Source organism: Nannobrachium achirus (assembly GCF_963921795.1).
Source record: "Nannobrachium achirus genome assembly, chromosome: 16".
Taxonomy (NCBI): Eukaryota; Metazoa; Chordata; class Actinopteri; order Myctophiformes; family Myctophidae; genus Nannobrachium; species Nannobrachium achirus.
Genome location: NC_137823.1, coordinates 19,274,944 through 19,282,598, shown reverse-complemented (window position 1 = coordinate 19,282,598; position 7,655 = coordinate 19,274,944).

Genomic DNA, 7,655 nt, shown 5'->3' with positions numbered 1-7,655 from the left:
AATAGTAGTTTTAATGCAATAAGCAGATCGGTTTGCTGTGAAGGAATGGTGACAATGCTTTTATCTCATTTTAGGCACTACAACAGACCTGTGCACTGTGTCCTTACAGGTATGTTTTGTGTACTGTATTGGATGTATTGTAATTTTGTTACCCAGTTGTTGTTTACATAATAGTTATTGCTAATGACTGTATTGTTGATTTAATGTTTGATTGATTTATTTCTCTGGTGTTGTTTTGTAATGCTATTGAGTTTACTTTTGTAATGCCATACTGCCTATATAGTTATAGAAACAGACTGTAACTGATGTAATGAGAGTTCATGCTGGGAGTGAGAGCGGAAGGCACTACAACAGACCTGTGTGCCTTACCATTCAATGTTGTGCTGTGTGCACTGTGTCCTTACAGTAAAATCCACCAAAGGAGAGTCCTGTGTCCTGTGGTTTATTTCTACATCCCGTGTCGTGAGGGTTACATTCTGGGGGCTCGTTCCGGGATCTATGACAACTTCCTGTTGTAGATGTGAAGAACCATAACCACAATGACGGACGTGGAGAGACGGAGGCAAGTTGCAGGTCTTCGGGGGAAAGCTGTGTCTGGTGCAAAGAGCAGTCACAGACAAGCCCAGGGAGAACCGAGGCAAGATGGCCCCCGGTGATACACGGAAGAAGCTAGCGTGGAGCATCCAGAAGCTCCTGTCCCAGTTGTCTGAAGACCAGTTGCAGGAACTGGCCAAAGCCATCACCACGGAGGTGGGTACCAACCCCCCGGACAGCACTGGGGACAATGAAGCCAAACTGTTCGACTATGTGGTGAAATACATGAACAGTGACCAGCTTAAAGGCTTGGAGGACGAAGGCCTTTCAGTGTTGCTCCAGCTGCAGGACGTTGTTTGTGCGCTAATCAGGGGGCACGGGGCCTCATTGACCCCAGCTGAGGGCCAGCAGAGTCCATCATCTGCTGACTCTCTTGTTCCGGACACGGCAGCGCTGGAGACTCCGTCTACGCGAGCACCAGAGACTCCACCCACGCTGCCAAGTGGACTGGTGAGATTGTCTGATGTGGCAGCCCTACTGCCACAGCGTGAGTTTAAAATCTTTGGTGGTCAGATTTCAGGTTCTGCTGTTCTATAGCGTTGCTGTCGGGCAGTAACCTCTCCATATTCTAACTTTTTTTCTTTCTCCCCCCCCCCCCCCCCCCCCCCTCAATCTACAAGCTCACAATGTGACCCTGTAGATCGGCTATTTTCAATAGCTTTGAGCAGAATTTGCCTATAATGACCACTCGTCCTAGACAATTTGCCCTCCTGGCCCCCAAACTGTGGAATAAACTCCCTGTCGCACTTACTCCCTAGCTTCCCTAGACTCACCTCTTCAGACTCCACCTAAACCCATAGCACTACTGTAACACTCCCCCTTCCCTCAATGACCAGACATGAAGCTAGATATAATTTTTAGGTTTTAGAAGTTTTTTTACTGATTAGGTGCGTGATCTACCTATGTTATTGTTTTTCTAGACTGATATTCCTATGCATTTGTTATATTGTTGTTAATGTACTGACATATTATCTTGCTTATTATAGTGATGTGTATTACCTGCTTATTGTAAATTGCTTTGGATTAAAAGCGTCTGCTAAATGCCTAAACTCTAATGATGTGCCCAAAATTGGCATAGATTATTCATCGATTACTTTATAACATTAGCAATGTTTTAATTTGTTTTAATAATCTGTTAAATCAATTTGTTTGATCAACTCTCTCTCTGTTGCACCTCTACTCAGGCACTGACAAGCTTGATGAAGAGGATGAAGAGATGGATGGAGAAAAAACTCCAGCTAGGTCCTCAAAACTCCAGCTCTGTCCCCAATGCGGAAAGTTTCTCAACACCATTCATAGGAAGACTCACACGTGCGATGATGAATACAAACCTAAGCCACCTAAGCCCTATCCTTGTCATTTGTGTAGCAAGAGTTTTGCTTCCGAGTCGCATCTGAAAAGCCACAACAGCCGGTTCCATAAGCCGGAATCCAGAATCCACAGGTGCATCTTCTGCCTCAAAACCTTCAAAGTAAGGGGACACAAGACTGCACACGAGAAGGTGTGTCGACGTCCCTCCAGCCAGGCGAGCCACCTGAAATCTCACATGCGTGTCCGCACAGGAGAAAAACCCTACCAGTGTCAACACTGCGATCAGAGCTTTACCCACGAGGTTAACCTGAAGAGTCACGCCCAGCACTATCACGGACACGTCCTCCCCGACACAGGAAAGAAGACGGAAAGGAATGGCTCCGAGGCTGAAGTAGATGTGACAAATAAACTGGAGAACAATGCTGTTGAGGCTGAGCAAAGTGAGAAAGACACGGAGTACAACCCTGAGGAGGACGAGGAGGAGGAGATGGGAGAGGAATTGAATAAGCGTACAAAGAATCGACCCACAGGGTTCAGGGAAGAAGAGAAGAGAATGGTGCCAGAGGACGGTTCGGATAGTGATTTTGATCCTCAGGATGACGTTTTCATTAAGAGTTTTTTTCTTTAAAGTGGAACAGCAGCAGCAGTAGTAAGGACAAGTGGATGGCAGGGACATGTGGGGACCAATAGGACAATTATTGTAAATCACTACAGGGATGACAGTGATGATACTTTTTGATCAACCTTAAAGTAGCACTACTTAACCTCTGTGGAAGTGTTGCCACTCCGACAATAAGAAGTCTATGTCGGAGTGGCAACACGTCGCAATGGAAAACCGTCACCGTTTGGCCCCTCCAAAAAACGCCATGCCCTGAGGCCACTGTAGCCTTAATGCCCCAGCCCAGCTGACTGTACTACTTTCTCTTCTCGTCTTCTGTCTTTGTCTTGTCAATATGTAGACACCAGTGTCTTTCTTGTCATGTAGACACCAGTGTCTTTCTTGTCATGTAGACACCAGTGTCTTGTTGAGTCCCCATTTTTAAACCAATCCAGTATCGTGCAGGTAAGGGCTGAGCATCAGATTGTAAATACCCTTAAATTCAATTATTTATTTCAATTAACTATTTGATGGCCTTCCTGCCCTGGCATTTGGCCTTTGTGCCCTCAAAAAATGTTCAACCCCAAAGGCCAAGTGTCCTTGCCCCTAAAATGACGAAATTCCAGGCCTGTGCGTAATTAATAATTATACAATTGGCGTGGCTGTATTTTAAAGTGTTAATTTTGTTGAATAAAAGACTGCGATTTGTTTATATTTAGTCCTAAGACTAACCTAAATAGTGTGTTATTCAAGAGACATGCATGCTTGAGACTTTTACTTTGAAATCATTTGTAGTTTTTGAAATATTGAACTCTAAACGCCCAATGCATTGTCAATAGGGAAAAGTACAAACTTTAAGCAAGTTAATTTAGTAAACCCCCGCTTGGGGGGTGTGGTCAGTGCATGCAATCATACAGAGATATTCACTTAAAGGACAACTCCGCCCTAAATCACTTCTAGGCTCATTTTCCTACTTATATTGATCCAAAAAGACTGTCCATGGGGTCTATTAGGCACAAATGCCCATGTTGTCCAGTTTCCCCAGCAGAACCCTGCAGCTCTCATAGCATAGAGTGGAGCCTATAAGCCTATTGCTTTTACACTATTTGTTGTGGTTAAAAGTTTTTATTTTTCATGAATGTGTTACTAGTTGTCATTACAAACACATCCATGCCATCGTTGTCCCACAAAAGTCATGACACTCTGCTAAACAGATGTTATGCTTTTATGTGTTTTGCCAAGTCCCGGAAAAGACACACTGTGATTGGCCAATACAGTCACTTTGATTGGCAGTTGTGCCGAATGCTCACCCCAAAACATGATTTTTGCCATTGTGGTGGCTTGTGTTAGCCTAGTAAACAACCAACTTCCTTCCGTAAGAAACAAATGAAATGGTTTCTGGAAGAGGGGCGGGTACGAGGCTAGGCTTGTGTGGTGCAATCAAGGCATGGATGTGTTTGTAATGACAACTAGTAACACAGTCATGAAAAAATAAATCACTTTTGACCGCAACAAATAGTGTAAAAGCGATAGGCTTATAAGCTCCACTCTATGCTATGAGAGCTGCTTGGTTCTGCAGGGGAAAATGGACAACAGGGGCATTTGTGCCTAATAGACCCCATGGACAGTCTTTTTGGATCAATATAAGTAGGAAAATGAGCCTAGAAGTGATTTAGGGTGGAGTTGTCCTTTAAGTAAAGGATGGTTATTGGCCAATGTTGGCAGCCCTGGCCGAAATGCCTCCACAGCGCATATAGACCATAATTGCAATTCTGGGCATTTCATTATGGGTGAAAGAAAGAGAGAAAGGGAATGAAAATAAAATAACATTTATTATTTTTTTCCTTATTTTTTTCACATATTTGTGACACAGTGTGAGCTTGTAGACTGGCCATGTTCGCCATTCTTTGTACAGTTTATTTTCCCATTTATACATTTCCCAAAGAAAGAAAACAGCATCTTCTTGAGAGATCAGGTTTAAAGTGGCATGGCTGCTGCTAGCACACAACACTGCCCTCCAGAGGTGAACAGGGAGCACTGCGCTTGTGGACAATAGGCTCCATGCACAGCCACATCTGAAAGCAATTATTGGGCCTCTAACTTAATTCAGGTCTTACCAATGATACCAATTAAGGCTCTTTTGCTTAATTTCAGGCTCTCTCCGCGATTCAACGTGTATTCCAGCTGCCTCATCTTCATTTAGTGTAGCTCATCTGTACGCTCTCACAGTAGACATGTCAATGTGGTTCCAATTGTAAACTCAGTTACACACCCGTAAGGGTCCATTTGGTTCCATGTGCATGTGTACACTCAAGAGTTACAGACCTGCAAGGGTACATTTGGTTCCATTTGTACACTCCCAGAGTTAAACACCCGTAAGGGTCCATTTGGTTCCATGTGTATGTGTTCACTCAAGAGTTACTGACCCGCAAGGTTCCATTTGTACACTCAGAGTTACACAACCCCTGAAGGAACCATGAGGGTCCCTGGACCACACTTTGAGACCCACTGGTGTAGCAGAGTGTTTCCAGTGAGCCAACAATATCAGCACCCCGACTCTGTTTGACCAGAATGAAACATATGTGTTATATGTTCACTCAGCAATGTATTGATGATGGGAATGCGACCAGGTGTTTTAATTCTGACCGTGTGTTTAGTGCTACAGAACCGACTGCTCAGCTCTATGACGACATAGCAAAGCCACTGATCGCATCGGCTCCTGAAGTATACAATGAATGGAACCATATCCAGGGTTCCCACACATTTTTACCAATTCATTTCCAAAACTTTTCCAGAATATTTAACCCAATTTCCAGGACTATATAACAATAATTCAGCTCAATAACAAGTCGCTTACTCCTATGCGCAATGCCCAAAGGCAGGTAGTATATGCCAGTGGTTCTCAACCTTTCCAGGCTGTGACCCCCGAAATAATCATATTTTAACTGGGGACCCGGCCCCCTGATGAGCACTAATTTGAGAAAGTTTGTATAACACGTTTCTATTGTGAAAATAGCAGATCTACATGCTCACAGCGCCTCGCGTAGATCGGCTATTTTCACAATTTCTGCCTCTAATATTTGACAATTTGGCCAATGTTTAATTTGTCATTTCAGAGGTATTAACAAAATCAATAACCAAAGACAATGCATAGCTATTTTTTTCCAGGACCTTCCAGGACCCTTGATCAATTCCAAAACTTTTCCAGTACTGGAAAAAAATATTTTTCTAATTTCAAAAAATATTTCCAGGAATTTCATGACCGTGGGAACCCTGTTTAATTCTGATCGTGTGTTTAGTTTAGTGCTACAGAACCGACTGCTCAGCTCTATGACGACATCGCAAAGCCACTGAATCCTGACCGTGTGTTTAGTGCTACAGAACCGACTACTCAACTAAATCACGACATCGCAAAGCCACTGAATTCTGACCGTGTGTTTAGTGCTACAGAACCGACAACTCAACTAAATCACGACATCGCAAAGCCACTGAATTCTGACCGTGTGTTTAGTGCTACAGAACCGACTGCTCAGCTCTATGACGACATCGCAAAGCCACTGAACGCGTCTGCTCTTGAAGTATACAACGGAACCATATCTGCATAAGGGCAGACTTCATCTGGCAAGACATTCACATTGATGGGTAGTGATATTACATTATCATCTAATCGCAATTATTTCACATAACCACAATTATGTTTGGCATGATCGTCATAATAGTTTCCATGCTGAAACATTTTCATATATTTTTAAAAATAGTGGAAATAGCAGATAGGCTATTTCCACTATCAATGTTATTTTTTAAGTATAAAGTTGTCAAATATGTCAGTAAATTAATTGTATATTTATGTCGTGTCATATCGGCATTGTGCAACTTTAAAGGGATCCCTGGCTAATACGACAAATATGCCTTAATACATTATAATTGACCTCTATAAATACAATGTAATTGTCAATGACAAAAACACAATTAAATCATAAATCGCAATTATTTGATTGACAGTTAATCGTCATGTAAAATGTCATAATCGTGACAGCCCTAGTGATGACGGTACACCAGGAGTGATACCCCTGGCCATGGAGGATGTCGTCCATACTATCAAAAAGTATCCTAAGAAGGAGTTCCTTCTCATGGTGTCATTAGATGGAGATTAGGGCATTCACCAAATATTCGAATATTCGAATATCAAAGTCACTATTCGACGTTGTTCACCGAAGTCGAATATTTGCTTATTTTTTTTTTAATAGTTTTCTCTTTAGAAAATATATAGTTTATAAAGCTTGGCTAGATAGGAAGTCATAAGAATGAGTTGTCAATGCCCCTGGTGGATGAATTTGTTAATGCTCTATACCAGGGGTTCTCAAACCTTTTTAGGCCGTGACCCCCAAAATAAACATATTTGAACCCTGACAAGCACTTGGAATTGTAGGTATTAATGTGACTCGGTTCCACAGATAAATATTGTGAAACTAGCAGATCTACATGCTCACAACGCCTCGTTGTGAGCATGCAGATCGGCTATTTTCACAATGTTCGCTCGCCTCTTGCTTACTTAATATTTGACAGTTTGGCCAGTCCTGTCGAATATTCGACTATTCGAATACTTTGAGGTCGAATAATTCGAATACTAAAAATCACTATTCGTGAATGCCCTAATGGAGATCTGTAATTAGATTTTCTGAGTCTAACCAATGATGCATTAGTATCATTGGTAACAGAGCCTTCATTAGCATCATTGGTAACACCTAAGGAAGAGGCCCAATCTCCTTCCAATACGGCTACTGTGTACAGTCGCCATTTAAAGTCAAACACAAAATCTACCCATAAATATGGCTCAGCGTTACACTGAACAAAAAAAGAGAAAAAGAGAAAAAAAAAACATCACATCAGTCAGCAGGCACTTACAAGTAGTAGCACAGCTTTTTTGTCTTTGTAAGAGCAGAAAATACTTTACAAAACATTACATGGGAAGATAACACAACCCCCGCGAGTTCTTAGTGGAGTGGTTCTCAACCTTTTCAGGCCACGACCCCCAAGATAATCATATTTTAACTAGGGACCCCACCCCCCGCCCTGACGAGCACTAAGAGTTGAGGCATTACATTTTGCATAACACGGTTGGTTCTATTGTGACAGTAGCAGATTTACATGC